Below are 20,455 nucleotides of genomic sequence, written 5' to 3' on the forward strand. Positions count from 1 at the left end.
TGCATATTCAATGCATTTAAGTTCAGCATCAAGCGTCACTCGCAACCTTCTGATAAGCTCCCTACACTGAAAGATATACTTTGGAAACATATCACAAATTGCATAATTGACCTTTCTTCATAAAATTTCATCATGTTAAATAAACATTTTAAAAGGATATCATAGGTATCACTCTAGTGATTCAGATATCAAATATCTAAAGATTATGCATTCATTATTTAGGAATCACTATGCTTCACCTTTCAAACAACTTTCTTTATCTCAGGTAAAATAAATACCTTCAGAACTATCTATTTAAATATCTCAAAATACAAAGATCACCATAGACACATAACATTCATCACAGAAAGTGATATTCAGGATGCCACACAAAAATATGAAATAAATTTTACTTTAATCATACTGCATTGTAATCATCTGAATGTACATGCTATTGAAAGGATGATCAGACATTCTACTTGAAAAGGAAAGTAAACAGAAATAATCAGAAATTCACCTTTGCTTCTAGCTAATCCAGACAAAAGGTTGTTATGCACTCGGATACCAACCACAATTGTTACCATGGTTTTGCTCACCTTACGTCTTGTCAGTCCTTTGGTGCACCTCCAAAGCTTTTGTAGGGTTATTAGCTATACTCTGATGACACTGCTGTCCTATTGAATAGTTTGTTTCAATTGCCTTCTGATGAATTATCTGAATTGCATTGAAGCTGATTTCAAACATCACATATTGGTATCCATCTTTGATGAAAACCAGATGGTGACTGAAATACCGCAAATACAATATTGCTTGATGTGCAGAATGATATTTCAGTTATATCTGTCATATATATTGTATCAAATGAAAAGCTCTGATATCATGTTTTTCTGTACTCAGATGGGTGAATTTAAAGCTTATCATGAAAGTTTCTCCAGCGTTGAAAAAAAAGCTCATTCTGCCATGAGCATTTTCCCATTCAGCCACTCACTAAATAGTCTACAATGCTTATTTTTTCAAGGACAATTATAAGTGAATACTCATTATAATTAATGTGTTCTTTGGTCTTTACACTCAATTCTCTTCCGTTCTTTGAAACCTAAGTTATTCAATAGCATGGAAAGAAAACTTTAGCAAGCAAGATGTAGAACTTCAGTACCCTTGGGGTGAGTTGAACAGGTCGAGAGCTAACCTAGTGTTTATACTCCACAGCAATATGCTCCCATCTGATAACTCATCAACAAAATCTTCTACTTTGTTCAACCTCTTGTGTTGTTTAAGCAGTAGTTTCAGCCACTTTCCTTAGCAATTATCTTCATATTCTAACTACATGTCAGGTAAAGACCAGTCTCCTAAATTCCCTATTGGGCTGATATAAGTTATTTTTCTCTATTGCTTGATAATTTCATTTTGTAGCTTCTCTTTATTGTCCTTTTTCTTTAATTTTCCAAACCTCTTCTGGTTCCATTCCGTCACTGGCTCCCTTTGTAATTAATTTAAATCTCAAATAAATATGTACTTCAAAATGATTCATGTTTTAAAACAAAAAAATGTAATTTATTGATACAAGAATTACATTCAAGTACAATAATGCTTTGCTTTGCTAAATAAGCTTCTTAACTACAGATTCAGGAAATCATATAGAACAGAAACAGGCCATTCAGCCCATTATTCCCATCTGGTGCTTTGAAATAATTACCCTGTTCAGCACACTCCGCTCGATCTTTTCCCTGCAGCTCTGCAAAGTATTCCAACCTTTACACATTCTGACAAAATGTCTTGTACTTCCACAGTTAGAATATATGATTGCATGAAAGTAGGCACTGATAAATTATGCTATTGCTAGCATGGGTTCTGCTCATTCACAGGTCACTAGGTACATTAACACAGCAAGGTACTATCAGTAGGAGGCCGGACCTGACAACTGACGACAGTCATCTAGATGTATGTCCAGGGATATTTCTGAAAGTCGCTTGGTATCTAAGTGCTGCTTTCCATACATCTTGCATTCCGAAAGATTCCATCTGACCCATCTGATCATGTGTATGTCATGCAAATTCAGCAAAGAGCAACTTTGAAGAATAAGAGTTGTATTATTAATGTCCTATTCTCTGTATAATAACCCAAATTCAATATCACAAACTATAGAGTCACAAAGTAAGATATTCACAATCTTATCTACTTGCTTCACAGTAAAAATTGTCACAACCATTTTGCTTGCATTAGAAACATTCACAAAATTATTCAATGTTACTTTTTAAAAAAAACAATAATCTTGGAATGAAAAATGTGACCTGACGGCTCTTCCCCAGTTTGCTGGAAGAATGGATTATGCAATCATACTTTAATGCAAAAAATTTTCATTGTATTCATGTCACCCAGAATTTAAATTTAACATTTACTTCTATTCTTTTTCTCTGCATTTCTTTCTCAGTTTATCAAATTCTTCGAAGTGACAATTTTGACTGTTTAACTGATTTATCACTCATTATCCAACTTAGAATCACAGATTCCCTGCAGCGCAAAAAGAGGCCATTCAGTTCATTGAGTCAACACTGACTCTCTGAAGAGCACCCCACCGCATGGGTTTTTTTCCAAGGCTAACCTACCTAACCTACTCAGGACATGGCAATTTTTTTTTAACATGATCAATCCATCTCAATTGGACTGTGGGAGGAAACAGCAGACACAGGGAGAACATGGAAGCTCCACACAGACAGTCACCCAAGGATAGAATTTAATTTGGTCCAGGTCACTGTGAGGCAGCAGTGCTAAACACTGAGCTACCATGCCACCCTTTCAATTTACAATGGAATATTTTTCATAACTATACAATTAATTATTTGTGCACCTAAACTACCAATAGCAGAGGGATTATTTTCATAAAGGAGCTCACATAATTTTCTTGAATTGCTTTCTTCTTTAATTCATTGAGAGGTTCCTGTGGTTTCCACATTGCCAGTTCTCTAGCTACTTTGCCACGACTTACATCGTCTTAGCTTGAACAAAATCAAACAAAATTTGACAATAAGTGTTTCAAAATGTGTGACAAGTGACACAGTCAACAGAGAAAATTCTAGGCAGAGTACTGTTAAAATATAGCTTAATAAATCTGCTCATTTTATGTTTTAAAACATAAAGTAGGAATTAGAAATGTTGAAAAATAATGTCATACATAGGTGGATTGAGAAACTGAAAGCAAAGACCATAATTACAATTCTCCATCAGTACTTGCATTGCTCCAGTTACGTGATCAAGAAACTGCCCTAATTTGCACAAAGCCAAAATTTCTAATTAAAGCAATTGTGTGCTAAGCATTTTTCAACCATGTGAACAGCCACAGCATTCTACACTGATTCCACCATCTACAGAACTATTATCACTGCAATAAATTTTTCCTATCTGCTGTCAGCATTGGTCGCTCTTACATTAATCTTACATTGCTGCTTTCTCACTTCAGTTACTAGGTTTGCTCATGATACTAGTCTTCAGGTCAAACAGGCACTAACTGCTTCACAGAGTCAAATATATTGTATCTACTCATAATAATAATACAATATTATCTTTTCAGCTCATAAATGTCAAACACATATTTCTCCAAAAGTTCTGAATTGCTTATTTATGAATTGTTTATTTTTGACTCTATACAAAGATTTGGCAACATCTAGTTGATTATATGATGGCTGAAAATATACGCTGAGATGAAATATGAGGAAAGTTTCTTTTCTATTTCCCTCATTATTAATCATTTTGCCTCTTTTGCTTTTCCATTAAGCTCGGGATGCAGAATGATGGCCTACTCCAGCCCTTATAATAAATCATTCTGAACCATTTGATGCACAAACATTGCACAATTATCCCCTGCCTGGAAGCGGGAAGAAAGATGGTGAGAAGAACAAAAAATCAGCTAAGTTGGTCCTGGAAAATACTCACCCTCTTTTTGCCATCTCAGCTGTAAAGTGGTGTGAGAAGATCCATTGGGAACATTTTCAACTCGCCAATTTAGTCCCTTCAGTCTTAACAGCCAGTTAAAGAACTCAATTCACCAACAACCAGATTATCCCCCTCCCAACTGCAGAGAGCGTGTTGGGTACTGAATGGTAGCATGGCAAAATATATGTTAGATCCTAATGGTCTCGTCAGTAAACTCTCAAATTTACTTTATTTGTCACTGCTTATTTGTCCCACACCCACCCACCAATGTTATACTGTCAGTTGTGGCTGGCACAAAATATGACCAACAACAAACTGTACAGTTCCACATGGAAAACTATATTCACCAATAATTATAAAAAAGCAACAGAGAAGAATTTTGAGGACATGATCCTCTTCCAATCTTTGATGAGAAATTTGAATTTCCAATTATTAGCTGAAAAGAAGTCTGACTTTTTAAAAAATCTTACATGGAATGACCTATTTATTGGTCACTATTCCCTTTTGTTGGCACCTTATACTTTAACTCTTTATTACCCATCATCAGAAAATTACAGTTCTTATCTCAGACAGTTTAGACTCATTCCCAGCTTCTAATGGTTGGTTTTCTTTATTTTCCAATCTAGATCACATATAATCTCAGACCTCCCTCTCCCAGAAGGTCACAAAGTAGACTACGTCCTCTCGCTCCAAGTTAGTAAACCTTTCAGTCCTTCTTAACTTCAAACCAATTAGGTTTTCAATTTGAATGTAAGCTCCCATCGGCATTCTGCTTGGTGAAAAGCAGTCAGTACATCTTCATTTAAACAAAGAAATAAAGAAACAAAGAAAATTTACAGCCCAGGAACAGGCTCTTTAGCCCTCCAAGCCTGAGCCAATCCAAATCTACTGTCTAAACCTGTTCGCCCAATTCCTAAACATCTGTATCCCTCTGCTCCCCACTTACTCATGCATCTGCCCAGACGCATCTTAAATGAATCTACCGTGCCTAGCTCTACTGCCTCTGCCGGCAACGCGTTCCAGGCACCTCCCACCCTCTGTGTAAAGTACTTGCCGCGTGTATCCCCCTTAAACATTTCACCTCTCATCTTGCAAGTGTGACCTCTCGTTATTGAATCCTTCACCCTGGGAAAAAGTTTATCTCGATCTACCCTTTCTATACCCTTCATGATTTTGTAGATCTCAATCAAGTCCCCCCTCAATCTCCTTTTTTTCTAATAAAACAAACCTAACCTACTCAATCTCTCTTCATAGCTAACACCTTCCATACCAGGCAACATCCTCTTAAACCTTCTTTGCACCCTCTCCAAAGCATCCACATCCTTTTGGTAATGTGGCGACCAGAACTGTACACAGTATTCTAAATGTGTCCGAACCAATGTCGTGCACAATTTCAACATGATCTGCCAGCTCTTATACTCAATGCCCCACCCGATGAAGGTGAGCATACCATATGCCTTCTTGACCACTCTGTCCACCTGTGCAGCAACCTTCAGGATACAATGGACTTGCACGCCCAGATCTCTCTGCCCTGCAACTTTTCCCAAAGTTCTTCCGTTTACTGTATAATTCGCTCTAGAATTAGACTTCTTCACTGCACATTTGCCTGGATTAAAGTCCATCTGCCACTTCTCCGCCCAACTCTCCAGTCTATCTATATTCTTCTGTATTCTTTGACAGTCCCTTATGCTTTCTGCTACTCCACCAATCTTCGTGTCATCTGCAAACTTGCTGATCATACCTACCGTGCCCTCTTCCAGAACATTTATGTATATCCAAACAACAATGGCCCCAGCAGTGATCCCTGTGGAACACCACTGGTCACCTTTCTCCATTTCAAGAAACTCCCTGCAACTACTACGCTTTGACTCCTGTTGCTCAACTCATTCTTTATCCACCTAGCTAGAACACCCTGCACACCATGTGACTTCACTTTCTCCATTAGTCTACCATGGGGAACCTTACCAAATGCCTTACTAAAGTCCATGTATATGACATCAACAGCCCTTTCTTCATCTATCAACTTGGTCACTTCCTCAAAGAACTCTATTAAGTTGGTAAGGCATGATCTACCCCCCCTCACAAAAACATGTTGCCTATCACTGATGAGCCCATTCTTTTCTAAATATAAATAGATCCTATCCCTCAGTACCTTCTCCAGCAACTTTCCCACCACTAACATCAGGCTCACTGGTCTGTAGTTACTGGAAATATCCCTACTACCCTTCTTGTACAGCGGGACAACACGAGCAAACCTCCAGTCCTCCGGCACCTCACCTGTGTTTAAGGATGCCACAAAGATATCTGTCTAGGCCTCACCTATTTCCTCTCTTGCCTCCCTCAGCAACCTGGGATAGATCCCATCCAGTCCTGCGAATTTGTCCACCTTAATAACCTCTAGCCTACCCAACACATTTTCCTTACTTATGTCAATGTGATCAAACTTCTATCTCTAAACTCAACATTCATCATGTCCCTCTCCTTGGTGAATACTGATGCAAAGTAATCATTCAGAATCTCACCCATTCTCTCAAGTTCGACACACAGCCTTCCTTCATTATCCTTTAGTGGATCAATCCTTCCTCAAGTTACCCGCTTGTTTCTTATGTAAGAATAAAAGGCTTTGAGATTCTCCTTAATTCTGCTTGCTAAAACTATTTCATGACCCCTTTCAGCCCGCTTGATTCCTCAGTTAAGACTGGTCCTACTCTTCCGATATTCTGATATTCTGTTCTTAGCTGCCTGTTTTTAGCATTTATGAACGCTTCCCTTTTCCTCTTGGCTCATCATACAATTTCTCCTGTCATCCATGGTTCATGAATCTTGCCTTTCCTATCCTTTGCTTTCAATGGGATGTACCTATCCTGCACTACCTTTAACCATTCTTTGAAAGCCTCCCACATATCGAATGCAGACTTCTCTTCAAAAGCTGTGTCCAATCCACATTTTCGAGCTCCTGCCTAATTTTGATATAGTTTAGTAGTCTTCCCTTAGGACCACTCTCATCTTCGTCTACGAGTATTCTAAAACTTATAGAATTGTGGTCACTGTTCCCAAAGAAATCCCCCACTGCAACTTTTACCACCTGGCCTGGCTCATTACCCAACACCAGGTCCAATATGGCCCCTTCTCTCATCAGACTATTGACATACTACTCCAGAAAACTCTTCTGGATGTTTCTAACAAATTGTGCCCCATCCAGACCTCTGACACTAAGTGTATCCCAGTCAATGTTGGGAAAAGTAAAACCTCCCATCACCACCACCTTGTTGCTCCACATCTTTCCATAATCTGTTTACCTATTTGTTCTTCTATCTCATGCTCACTGTTAGGAGGCCTGTAATACAGCCCCAACAATGTAATTGCACCCGTCTTATTTCTTAGCTCCACCCATAATGCCTCAGTACTCAAGCCCGCATAGCCCCATAGTGTCCTCCTTTAGTACAGCCGTGATATCATCCCTGACCAGCAATGCAACGCCAGCCACCGCCCCCCACCCCCCTCACCCCCGTCCCAACACACCTTTTATTTCCCTACCAGTCTTATCTGAAATATCCATATCCTGGAACATTTAGTTGCCATTCATGCCCTTCCTTCAACCAAGTCTCTGTGATTGTAATAACGTCATACTCCCAGGCACCAATCCAAACCTTAAGTTCATCTGCCTTACCCACTATACTCCTTGCATTAAAGTAGATGCACTTCAGGCCACCAGTTCTTTTGCACTCATCTGCTCTCTGCCTACTCTTCCCTTTATTAATGCTATCTTCATGACTCTTACAGTCTCCAGTTTCCACCTTGCTGTCTACTTGTCTTCTCTTCTCGTTTCCAGCCCCCTGCCACATTAGTTTAAAACCTCCCCAACAGCAGAGCAAAAACTTCCGGTTTGGAATGCCGGTCTGGTTCAGGAGTAGACTGTACATTTTGTAATAGTCCCACATTCCCCAGAACCGGTCCCAATGTCCAACAAATCTGAACCCCTCCCTCCTACACCATCCCTCAAGCCACGTGTTCATCCTGCCTATTTTTTCATTTCTACACTGGCCTGCACGTGGCACTGGTAGTAATCCCGAGATCACTACCTTTGAGGTCCTCCTTTTTAACTTCTCTCCTAGCTCCCTGAATTCTGCTTTCAGGACCTCATCTCGTTTTTTACTTATATCGTTGGTGCCTATATGTTCCAAGACAACTGGCTGTTCACCCTCCCCTTTCAGAATGCTCTGCAGCCAATCAGTGACATCCCTGACCCGAGCACCTGGGAGGCAACATACCATCCAGGAGTCCTGTATTTGGCCTCAGAACCACCTATCTACTCCCCCTTACAGTAGAATCTCCTATGACTATGGTCTGATGAGTATTTTTCTCGCCCTTCTGAACAGCAGTGCCTGCCACGGTGCCATGATCATAGCAAGTGCTGCCCTCCCCTGATGAGCCATCTTCCCCAACAGTATCCAAAACGGCATATCTGTTTTTGACGGAAATGACCATGGGGGACACCTGCACTGCCTTCCTACTCTTTTTCTGCCTTTTGATCACCCATTCACTGTCTCCCTCAGTAATTCCAACCTGCAGTGTGACCAGTTCACTAAACGTGCTGTCCACGACCTCCTCAGCATCGCGGATGTTCCACAGTGAGTCCATCTGCAGCTCCAGAGCAGTCATGCGGTCAAACAACTTCTTGCAAGTGTAAGAGTCAGGAACATTAGCCACTTCCCTGAGCTCCCACATCAGGCAAGAGGCACATGCCATGGACTGAGCTCCCCTGCCATTGGAAGCCTTACCTTTATATCAACTAACTAAAACCAAACAATGCACTTAAATATATGAAGAAAAGAACAAACTGAGGTGATTCCATTCCTTACTCGCGGCCTCTTGATTGGCTGCAGAGCATACAATATTCTAACTGCTGCCTACCTTTGATACACCTGGGTTTAAAAGCAAGCCAGAAATATGATCTAAAATATCTTTCTACATTCTTGCCCACAACGAGGTTAAACACTGTAACTTTGTACCCAAGTGGAAATGCTATTTAGTTATCTTTGACCCCAACTTCATATCATAAGACCATAAGACCATAAGACATAGGAGTGGAAGTAAGGCCATTCGGCCCATCGAGTCCACTCCGCCATTCAATCATGGCTGATGGGCATTTCAACTCCACTTACCCGCATTCTCCCTGTAGCCCTTAATTCCTTGTGACATCAAGAATTTATCAATTTCTGTCTTGAAGACATTTAGCGTCCCAGCCTCCACTGCACTCTGTGACAATGAATTCCACAGGCCCGCCACTCTCTGGCTAAAGAAATGTCTCCGCATTTCTGTTCTGAATTTACCCCCTCTAATTCTAAGGCTGTGTCCACGGGTCCTAGTCTCCTCGTCTAATGGAAACAATTTCCTAGCGTCCACCCTCTCCAAGCCATGTATTATCTTGTAAGTTTCTATTAGATCTCCCCTTAATCTTCTAAACTGCAATGAATACAATCCCAGGATCCTCAGCCGTTCCTCATATGTTACACCTACCATTCCAGGGATCATCTGTGTGAATCTCCGCTGGACACGCTCCAGTGCCAGTATGTCCTTCCTGAGGTGTGGGGACCAAAACTGAACACAGTACTCCAAATGGGGCCTAACCAGAGCTTTATAAAGTCTCAGTAGCACAGCAGTGCTTTTATATTCCAACCCTCTTGAGATAATTGACAACATTGCATTCGCTTTCTTAATCATGGACTCAACCTGCATGTTTACCTTTAGAGAATCCTCAACTAGCATTCCCAGATCCCTTTGTACTTTGGCTTTATGAATTTTCTCACCGTTTAGAAAGTAATCCATGCTTCTATTCTTTTTCCCAAAGTGCAAGACCTCGCATTTGCTCACATTGAATTCCATCAGCCATTTCCTGGACCACTCCTCCAAACTGTCTAGATCCTTCTGTAGCCTCCCCACTTCCTCAGTACTACCTGCCTGTCCACCTAATTTTGTATCATCGGCAAACTTTGCTAGAATGCCCCCAGTCCCTTCATCCAGATCATTAATATATAATGTGAACAGCTGCGGCCCCAACACTGAACCCTGCGGGACACCACTTGTCACCAGTTGCCATTCCGAAAAAGAACCTTTTATCCCAACTCTCTGCCTTCTGTCAGACAGCCAATCCTCAATCCATACCAGCAGCTCACTTCGAACACCATGGGCCCTCACCTTGCTCAGCAGCCTCCCATGTGGCACCTTATCAAAGGCCTTTTGGAAGTCTAAGTAGACCACATCCACTGGGTTTCGCTGGTCTAACCTATTTGTCACCTCTTCAAAGAACTCCAACAGGTTTGTCAGGCACGACCTCCCCCTACTAAATCCATGTTGACTGGTTCTAATCCGACCCTGCTCTTCCAAGAATTTAGAAACCTCATCCTTAATGATGGATTCTAGAATTTTACCAACAACCGAGGTTAGGCTAATTGGCCTATAATTTTCCATCTTTTGCCTTGATCCTTTCTTGAACAAGGGGGTTACAACAGCGATCTTACAATCATCTGGGACTTTCCCTGACTCCAGTGACTTTTGAAAGATCTCAACCAACGCCTCCACTATTTCCTCAGCCACCTCCCTCAGAACTCTAGGATGTAACCCATCAGGGCCAGGAGATTTATCAATTTTAAGACCTTTTAGCTTTTCTAGCACTTTCTCTTTTGTAATGGCAACCATACTCAACTCAGCCCCCTGACTCCCTTTAATTGTTGGGATATTACTCATGTCTTCCACTGTGAAGACTGACGCAAAGTACTTATTAAATTCTCCTGCTATTTCCTTATCTCCCATCACTAGGCTTCCAGCATCAGTTTGAAGTGGCCCAATGTCTACTCTTGCCTGTGATTTGTTTCTTATGTATTGAAAGAAACTTTTACTATCATTTCTAATATTACTAGTTAGCCTACCTTCATATTTGATCCTCTCCTTCCTTATTTCTCTCTTTGTTATCCTCTGTTTGTTTTTGTAGCCTTCCCAATCTTCTGATTTCCCAGTGCTCTTGGCCACTTTATAGGCTCTCTCTTTTTCTTTGATACATTTCCTGACTTCCTTTGTCAGCCATGGCTGTCTAATCCCTCCCCGGATAATCTTTCTCTTCTTGGGGATGAACCTCTGTACAGTGTCCTCAATTTTACCCACAAACTCCTGCATTTTTGCTCTACTGTCTTCCCTGCTAGGCTCTGCTTCCAGTCTATTTTTGTCAATTCTTCTCTCATGCCCTCATAGTTATCTTTATTTAACTGTAACACCATTACATCCAATTTTGCCTTTTCTCTTTCAAACTGCAGACTGAACTCTACCATATTATGATCGCTGCTTCCTAAGTGTTCCCTTACTTTAAGATTTTTTATAAAGTCTGGTTCATTACATAGCACTAGATCCAGAATAGCCTGCTCCCTTGTGGGCTCCATGACAAGCTGTTCCAAAAAACATCCTGTAAGCATTCCATGAATTCCCTTTCTTTGGATCCACTGGCAACATTATTTACCCAGTCCACCTGCATATTGAAGTCTCCCATGATCACTGTGACTTGCCTTTCTGACATGCCTTCTCTATTTCCCGGTACATGTTGCGCCCCTGGTCCTGACCACTGTTAGGAGGTCTGTACATAACTCCCACTATGGTTTTTTTGCCTTTGTGGTTCCTCAATTCCACCCACACAGACTCCACATCATCCGACGCTATGTCATTCAGCACCATAGATTTAATTTTGTTCTTAACTAACAAGGCAACCCTGCCCCCTCTGCCCACCTCCCTGTCTTTTCGATAAGTTGAAAACCCTTGCATGTTTAACTGCCAGTCCTGACCCCCCTGTAACCACGTCTCTGTGATGCCTATCAAATCATAATCATTCACGATGATCTGTGCCATTAGTTCGTCTGCTTTGCTACGAATGCTATGAGCATTCAGGTAAAGTGCCTTAATGCTAACTTTCTTATCATTAGAGATATTGGAAGTCATAAGATGTCCTAAGTTATCCTTCCTTTTTGCTGCATTCCCAGTCTGTCTCAAGTTTAAATCTGCCTGCACATATGCTATCCTGCCGCTTATCTTTCCATTTAACTCCATGCTCCCTGTCGCTTTCACTTTCCCTTCCCCCCAACTCAGAAGTTTAAAGTCCTACTGACCACCCTATTTATCCTCTTCGCTAGAACATTGGTACCTGATCGGTTCAGGTGGAGACCGTCCCAACGGTACAGATCCCCCCGGTTCCAAAACTGATACCAATGCCCCATGAAGTGGAATCCCTCTTTCCCACACCTTTGAAGTAAAGGCAGTATGCATAGCTCAACTGCTTATAATTTGATACTTACAAACTGCTATAATTGTCTCCAAGTATAAATAGGTTGCATGTTTCTTTTAGCACAATGAGTTTTCCATTGATCTCTAACATTTAAATAACCTGGTCAGGCACTTTTCAACATTTCAAGCTACAGTCCCAAGTTTTGAGAACTTTATAAACCAAAAAGAAATAGTGTTAAAAAAAAGTAATTGCTTACATATCAGAATTGCAACAATGTTATCTTGGGTGTTCATGGCATTACAAACTTGATTTCAATCCTGTAATTCAATATTCTACAGATATTAATCTAAAACGAATAAAATACAATACTCAGTACTATCCTATTTGTAAAGTAAACCTGCATAAGATATTTTTAAATTGGTAAGCTCTCTAATGTATGCAAAACAAAATGGAAGAAAGTCAACATTGATTCCTATATTTCTGTTTGCGTGCTCTATTATTCAAAGAGTGTAAGACTGAATTATTATCAATAATTTTGACCTGATGCAGAAAGTGAGGAATTAAATTATATTCTCTTCAATTGTAGTCAACATAATACTCAGTTGTCATAAAGTACGGTCTTTGTGCATTTCTGGGTGTTATGTGGAAGGAGTGTATTTTGCTCTCCTGTCAAAGAAACCTTTTTTCTGGACCTTTTAACGGGCCATGCTGACATAAACTCAAGTTGTACAGCTATATCCATAGAAAGGTTTAATTTTGTTATTTAAACCACATAATATGCCAATGTATATGAGCTAAACATCAGGCCCTATATCCATGAAGGTCATTAATCTCAGCTTACCTGGGGATCTCCCTTCCATAGTCTTCAAGTTCACTTCTGTTTTATTCCCACATTTCCAAAATTTCCAGTTCGCGGGCTCCAGACGCCTTATCTTTACCATGGATGTGCACTCCCTTTACACATCCATCTCCCATCAGAATGGTTTCAGGGTTGTCTGCTTCTTCCTGGAAAAAAAGGCCTGAACCGTCCCTATCCGCCATCTCTTCTCCGCCTGGTCAAGTTAGTCCTCACTTTGAACAACTTCTCCCACTTTCTTCGGTCAAAGTTATCCCTGGGTCTCCCTGGGGTATGTGGAACATTTTTGTTCCAATCCTACTCAGGTCTCACCCCACTACTCTTTTTCCAATAAATTCATTCGTGCTGCTTCCCTCTCTCATCCAGAATTGGAAACGTTATCAATTTTGTTCCAATTTCCACCCGGCTCTCACCTTCACCTGGTCCATCTGATTCCTCCGTTCCTCAACATCTGTTTCCATTTCTGGGGATAGGTTGACCAGAAGCATGCACGATAAAACTATTCCATTTGCCTAGTTTCTGAGTTGGGAGGTCATGATGCGGCTGTACAGGACAGTAGTTTGGGCACTTTTGGAATATTGTGTACAATTCTGGTCTCCCTCCGATCGGAAGAATGTTGGGAAACATGAAAGGGTTCAGAAAAGGTTTATAACGATGTTGCCAGGGTTGGAGGGTTTGAGCTATAGGGAGAGGCTGAATAGGCTGGGGCTGTTTTCCCTGGAGCATCAGAAGCTAAGGGTCTATATTGAGGTCTATAAAATCATGAGGGGGCATGGATAGGGTAAATAGACAAGGTTTTTTCCCTTGGTTGGGGGATTCCAGAACTAGAGGACATAGGTTTAGGGTGAGAGGGGAAAAATTTAAAAGGGACGTAAGGGGCAACTTTTTCACGCAGAGGGTGGTGATTGTATGGAATGAGCTGCCAGAGGACAGAGGAGGTGTTGGAGGCTGGTACAATTGCAACATTTAAGAGGCATTTGGATGGGTACATGAATAGGAAGGATATGGGTCAAGAGCTGGCAAATGGGACTGGATTAATTTAGGATATCTGGTCGTCACGGATGAGTTGGAACGAAGGGTCTGTTTCCATGCTGTACATCTCGATGACTTGATGATTCTATGACTCAATGTGTTTTGAGGTTGCAACCTTTCACATGGGGGTTTCCAAAATGCCCATCTTTTTCCTCAGACAAGGATTCCCAGCCACTGCGGTTGACAGGGATCTTATCTGTGTCCAACCCATTTTCTACCTTTCTGCCTTCACAAAACACATACCAACAGATTTAAGAATAGCTTCTTCCCTGCTGTTATCAGATGTATGAATGGACCTCTCATATATCAGAGTTGATCTTTCTCTGCACATTCTTTGTCGCTGTAACGCTATATTCTATGTTTTGTTCTGTTACCCTGATGCACTTATGTAAGGAATGATTTGTCTGGTTAGCACGCAAAACAGTACTTTTCACTGTATCTTGGTACACGTGACAATAATAAAGCAAATCAAATTTAAAAGAAATCAAAACCCCTTCTCTTCCTTCCCATAACACTGTTCGGCTCCCCCCTCTCAACCCCCCAGTCCTCACTTTCCACCCCCATCAGCCTCAGCATCCAAAGGATCACAAGCCACCATTTCTGCCGCCTCCAGCAAGATGCCACTACCAATTTACCTGCACTTCATTGAATCTGATCCACCAGTGACTGCTCAACTGCAGTCTCCTCTATCCTAGGGAGACAAAACACCAGCTGGGTGACCATTTTGTGGAACACCTATGTTCTGATGGTAAAAATAACCCAGAGTTTCCAGTTGCCTACCACTTTAACACACCACCTTGTTTGCTTGCCAATATTTCTGCTTTGGGCTTGAGGCAGTGCTCCAGCGAGATTCAGCACAAGTTTCAAGAACAGCATCTCATCTTCTACTTGGCGATCCTGTAGCCTTCAGACTCAAGATCGAATTCAATAATCTTAGAGCATGAACACCTCCTTCCATGTCCTTTATCTATCGCTATATCCAAGGCCCTGACATGACATGGGCTGCTTCCAGCACCGTCAACCCATTTTCACCTTCTCATGGCCTCCATTATCAACCTTTCCTCTTGCCTGGCTTACTATCAACCATCCCTTTGTCTGCTGAACTTTCTTTCTCTCTCACTGGGCTCCTTCTCTCCTTCTCCACTCACTCCTTTATCACACAATCTCTCCCGGTCATCACCATATATACCAACTTTTCCTAGATGCTACCAGTACTGAAGAAGGATCACTGGACTCGAAACATTAATTCTGCTTTCTCTTAACGTATGCTGCCAGGTCCTTCTGGTTTTATGAATGTGTACATTAGTGTAGCATAGTTATTTTGAACTTAATGGATTTTGTTGTATCTGGTTATATTGTTTCATTTCCTTCGTGCTAACACAGCTCAGAGTCGTGATAAGATAGGAACGCTTGCTAATTTGACTCCTATTTCTATAACAGAATGAAATAAACCAGATAGGTCTTTTGAAATTGTTTTTAATTTCTTTCCACTGAAAGATGTTGATTTGCTTTAGAATGGTCCAGAACATTTCGATGATGCAGTCAGACATTTAGGGTAATATTAATCACTCAGATGTGACACTACATGTTACCTAAGCAAACAACAAATTATTCTGGTGGTGCCTCATTATTTTGTCAGAGATCTATGATGTCAGTAAGCTAAAAGGGACAAACCACAATGAAAAAACACAGTTCCATAAATGACTGTCATCTCAGGGAACTATTCAGCAGATGGTTGGAAGTGATGCTCAGCAGTTTTGAAAAAAAACACTTTATTTTAACCTATTTTCGAATCAAGCTGCCCAGAGATGCTATTATACATTGGTAGGACTTGAACCCACACCTTGTGGTTCAAAGGCTGCCACTGCACCACAACAGCCCTCTACCATCATTTTTAAAGGAATCAATTATATATTGGATACACACTACCTACCCATTCTAAGATTAACGATGTGTTGTGGGAAGCCAATTATTGCTCAGGATGCCTCTGATCATGCACAGGGATGTACGGCTGTAAAGGATTATTAACCGTAATTCATCGCAGTCCAATGTGTAATAAGAGAGAGAGAAGTAGAACTTAATCAACAGAGTGATAAAGGTGACATGTCAACTAGAGGTCACAAGTTGTTATTCCAAACTTTAAAAATCCTGTAAAACTTGTGAAAGCAACCTTTTACTTGAAATGATCTTGAAATTAATCATGACTATTGGACTTTGAGATCAGCCATCTCAAATTCAGTTAGTAATTATACTTGGCTAAATCGATTTGATTCAGTATAAGACATTGGTCTTATAATGTAGATAACTTGAATACCAAAAACGTATAAGAGCACTGCATCCATTAAAAATTGGCATATAATTCTGATTGGATTCTAACTATGGACTAAATTATTCATTAGCCTAGAAATTCAATGGCTCTGAAACTGGTGCACAAGCATTATGAGCCTGAAGTTGACTATCCACCACGTTACTAATGCAGCACTTCGAAGACCACAGCACAACCTCAAACTACTTTAGCCAAGAAGGCAAATTTTCAGAAGGGTAGAGATTATTACAAACTTTTTTGTGGTTTAACAATCTCTTCAAGTTTGAGTTCAGCTATTATATTTTACCAGTGTATGTTGGAGACACACTTAGCAAAGGTTCACCAAGGTCTCTCTCCGAAATACAGTCAGCCCGACAATTTGTTATCTTCTGACATTTCATTGCAATATTTTACAGTTCATTAGTCATTGGTTACCTTAACTTCTCATCACATGTATGTTTAATAACCTAGGATATATATGTTCAGCATATGTCTACAGAAATAGTGCCAGAAGACTGGTGGATAGCAAATGTGGTTCCCCTGTTCAAGAAAGGGAGTAGAGACAATCCTGGTAATTATAGACCAGTAAGCCTTACTTCAGTTGTTGGTAAAGTAATGGAAAAGGTTATAAGAGATAGGATTTATAATCATCTAGAAAAGAATAATTTGATTAGGGATAGTCAGCACGGTTTTGTGAAGGGTAGGTCGTGCCTCACAAACCTTATTGAGTTCTTTGAGAAGGTGACCAAACAGGTAGATGAGAGTAAACTGGTTGATGTGGTGTATATGGATTTTAGCAAGGTGTTCGATAAGATTCCCCACAGTAGGCTATTGTACAAAATGCGGAAGAATGGGATTGTGGGAGATATAGCAGTTTGGATCAGTAATTGGCTTGCTGAAAGAAGACAGAGGGTGGTGGTTGATGGGAAATGTTCATCCTGGAGTCCAGTTACCAGTGGTGTATCACAAGGGTCAGTGTTGGGTCCACTACTGTTCATCATTTTTATAAACGACCTGGATGAGGGTGTAGAAGGGTGGATTAGTAAATTTGCAGATGACACTAAGGTCGGTGGAATTGTGGATAGTGACGAAGGATGTTATAGGTTACAGAGAGACATAGATAAGCTGCAGAGCTGGGCTGAGAGGTGGCAAATGGAGTTTAATGTGGACAAGTGTGAGGTGATTCACTTTGGTCAGAGTAACCAGAATGCAAAGTACCGGGCCAATGGTAAGATTCTTGGTAAAGTAGATGAGCAGAGAGATCTCGGTGTCCAGGTACACAGATCCTTGAAAGTTGCCACCCAGGTTGACAGAGCTTAAAAATGTGTTGCTGGAAAAGCGCAGCAGGTCAGGCAGCATCAAAGGAGAAGGAGAATCGACGTTTCGTGCCTGAAATGTCGATTCTCCTTCTCCTTTGATGCTGCCTGACCTGCTGCGCTTTTCCAGCAACACATTTTTAAGCTCTGATCCCCAGCATCTGCAGTCCTCACTTTCACCCAGGTTGACAGGGTTGTTAAGAAGGCATACAGTGTTTTAGCTTTTATTAATAGAGGGATCAAGTTCCGGAACCATGAGGTTATGCTACAGCTGTACAAAACTCTGGTGCAGCCGCACTTTGAGTATTGCGTACAGTTCTGGTCACCGCATTATAAGAAGGATGTGGAAGCTTTGGAAAGGGTGCAGAGGAGATTTACTGGGGTGTTTCCTGGTATGGAGAGAAGGTCTTACGAGGAAAGGCTGAGGGACTTGAGGCTGTTTTCGTTGGAGAGAAGAAGGCTGAGAGGTGACTTAACAGAGACATATAATATATTCAGAGGGTTAGATAGGGTGGACAGGGAGATCCTTTTCCAAGTATGGTGACGGCGAGCATGAGGGGGCATAGCTTTAATTTGAGGGGTGATAGATTTAGGACAGTAGTAAAGGTATGGAATTCTTCGCCTGCAACGGTAGTAGATTTGCCAACTTTAAGTACATTTAAGTTGTCATTGGACAAGCATATCGATGTACATGGAATTAGATGGGCTTCAGATTGGTATGACAGGTCGGCGCAACATTGAGGGCCGAAGGGCCTGTACTGCGCTGTAATGTTCTGTGTCCTATGTTCTATGTTCTATATTCTATATGTCTCCTATCTAGCATTTCATCACTTTGTGACTGGTTATTCAAGTTATGAAAGTTGTCCAGTTTTACATCTTATATTCTTAGCTAGACTCCCACTTAATTGGCTTCATATACATCTTGGCTACAGTACTGGCAACACATCCCTTAATGCTAAAAGAAAATACACATAACGATATGGGCCTATTCTAAGGTATTAATGTTCATGGAAACAATAATCTTATCTATTGTCTCACCTCACAACATGAGCAATTTGGCTGGCAATTTGCACACATCAGGCACTGACAAAAATCAAATGTAACAATTACAGATAATCTATTTTTGTGATGTTGACTGGTAAATGATGGTCAAAATACTGGGGATAGCTACTCTGCTCTTCCCTGAAATCATGCAATGAGTTCTTTTATCTCCATTTGAGACAGCAGATGTGGCTTTGCTTTAACATGTCCCACAAACGATATCTGAATCAGTGCACCACTTCTTTAGGACTATACTACAATGTCAGCATAGGTTCTTGTGAGCTTACAGCAGTTTATAAAATCATGAGGGGCATGGATAGGGTAAATAGGCAAGGTCTTTATCCTGGGGTGGGGGAATCCAAAAATAGAGGGTTTGAGGTGGGAGGGGATAGATATAAAAGAGACCTAAGGGGCAACTTTTTCACACAGAAAAATATGTGTATAGAATGAGATGACAGAGGAAGTCATGAGTCTGATAGAATTACAACATTCAAAGGGCACCTGGATGGATATATAAATAGGAAGAGTTCAGAGGGATATGGGTTAAATGTTGGCAAATGGGACTAAGTTTATGCAGGATATTTGATCGGCATGGACGAGTTGGATGAAAGGGTCTGTTACTGTGCTGTTTCTGTCAATGACTCTATGACTCTAAGTCCTGGTGGACCTTGACCTCATAAATTTGTAGCTCAGAAATAAAACTTCTTCCAACTGAGTCATAGATGACAGCAAAATTGAGATGGTTAGAGTATATTCATGCAAACCTATTTGAGATTACTTGATCAAAACTGGGTTGCTCTGAACATAGCCAACAAGGAAATCATTTTGGCACACATCCATAGATCAGCTGACAGTCCGAATCTTTTTCCCTGAGTTGAAATGTCTAAAAGGGCATATATTTAAGGTGAGAGGGGGAAAGTTCAAAGGAGATGTGAGGGGCAAGTATTTTACACAGAAAGTGGTAAGAGTCTGCAATGCACTGCCAGGGGTGATGGTTTGAGACAGATATGACAAGGGCATTTAAGAGACTTTGGGTAATCACATAGATATGTAAGGAATGGAGAGATACGGACCAAGGGCAGGCAGAAGGGATTAGTTTAATTTGGCATCATGTTTGGCACAACATTATGGGCTGAAGAGCCTGTTTCTGTGCAGTACAGTTCTGTGTTTTATATTCTATCATAATCAGTGATCCTTAAACATGACCACTGATGGTAACTTCCAAAAATGTGATGTTAAAAAGTCTCTGAATGTGGAACACTATGGTACTACAAGTGTTTCTTCTAACTCCATAATAAAACTGTAGGATATTACCAGCTAACCTGATCAAAATGCGAGAGGAAATAGTCGAAGCAGGTACAATTACAGCATTTAAGAGACATTTGGATGGGTACATAAATAGGAAAGTTCTTTTTTTATTCACGGGATGGAGGTATTGCTGGCTCGCCAACATTCTTTACTCATTCCTAATTGCCCAGAGGGTGGTTAAGAGTCAACCACATTGCTGTGAGTCTGGAGTCACAGGTAGGATCGACCAAGCAAGGATGGCAGTTTCCTTCCCTAAAGAATATTAGTGAACCAGATGGGATTTTCTGACAATCAATTCATGGTCATCAGTAGACTCTTCATTTCAGATTTTCTTTTTTTCTTATTGAATTCAAATTCCACCAGGCTTCGAACCCAGGTCCCCGGATCTTTGGATTAACAGTCCAGCCATAATACCATAAGCT

At 40.9% G+C, this 20,455-nt stretch overlaps 1 protein-coding gene across 31 annotated transcripts in view; it reads right to left on the reverse strand.

The window, feature by feature from the left end:
• Positions 1 to 20,455, reverse strand: part of nrxn1a (neurexin 1a) — a 1,876,207-nt gene that overhangs the window by 1,483,113 nt on the left and 372,639 nt on the right. The gene's annotated exons all lie outside the window — the stretch shown is intronic.

Source organism: Chiloscyllium plagiosum, unplaced genomic scaffold (genome assembly GCF_037043375.1).
Source record: "Chiloscyllium plagiosum isolate Xiang-an unplaced genomic scaffold, Cpla_swu_hap1 HiC_scaffold_10, whole genome shotgun sequence".
Taxonomy (NCBI): Eukaryota; Metazoa; Chordata; class Chondrichthyes; order Orectolobiformes; family Hemiscylliidae; genus Chiloscyllium; species Chiloscyllium plagiosum.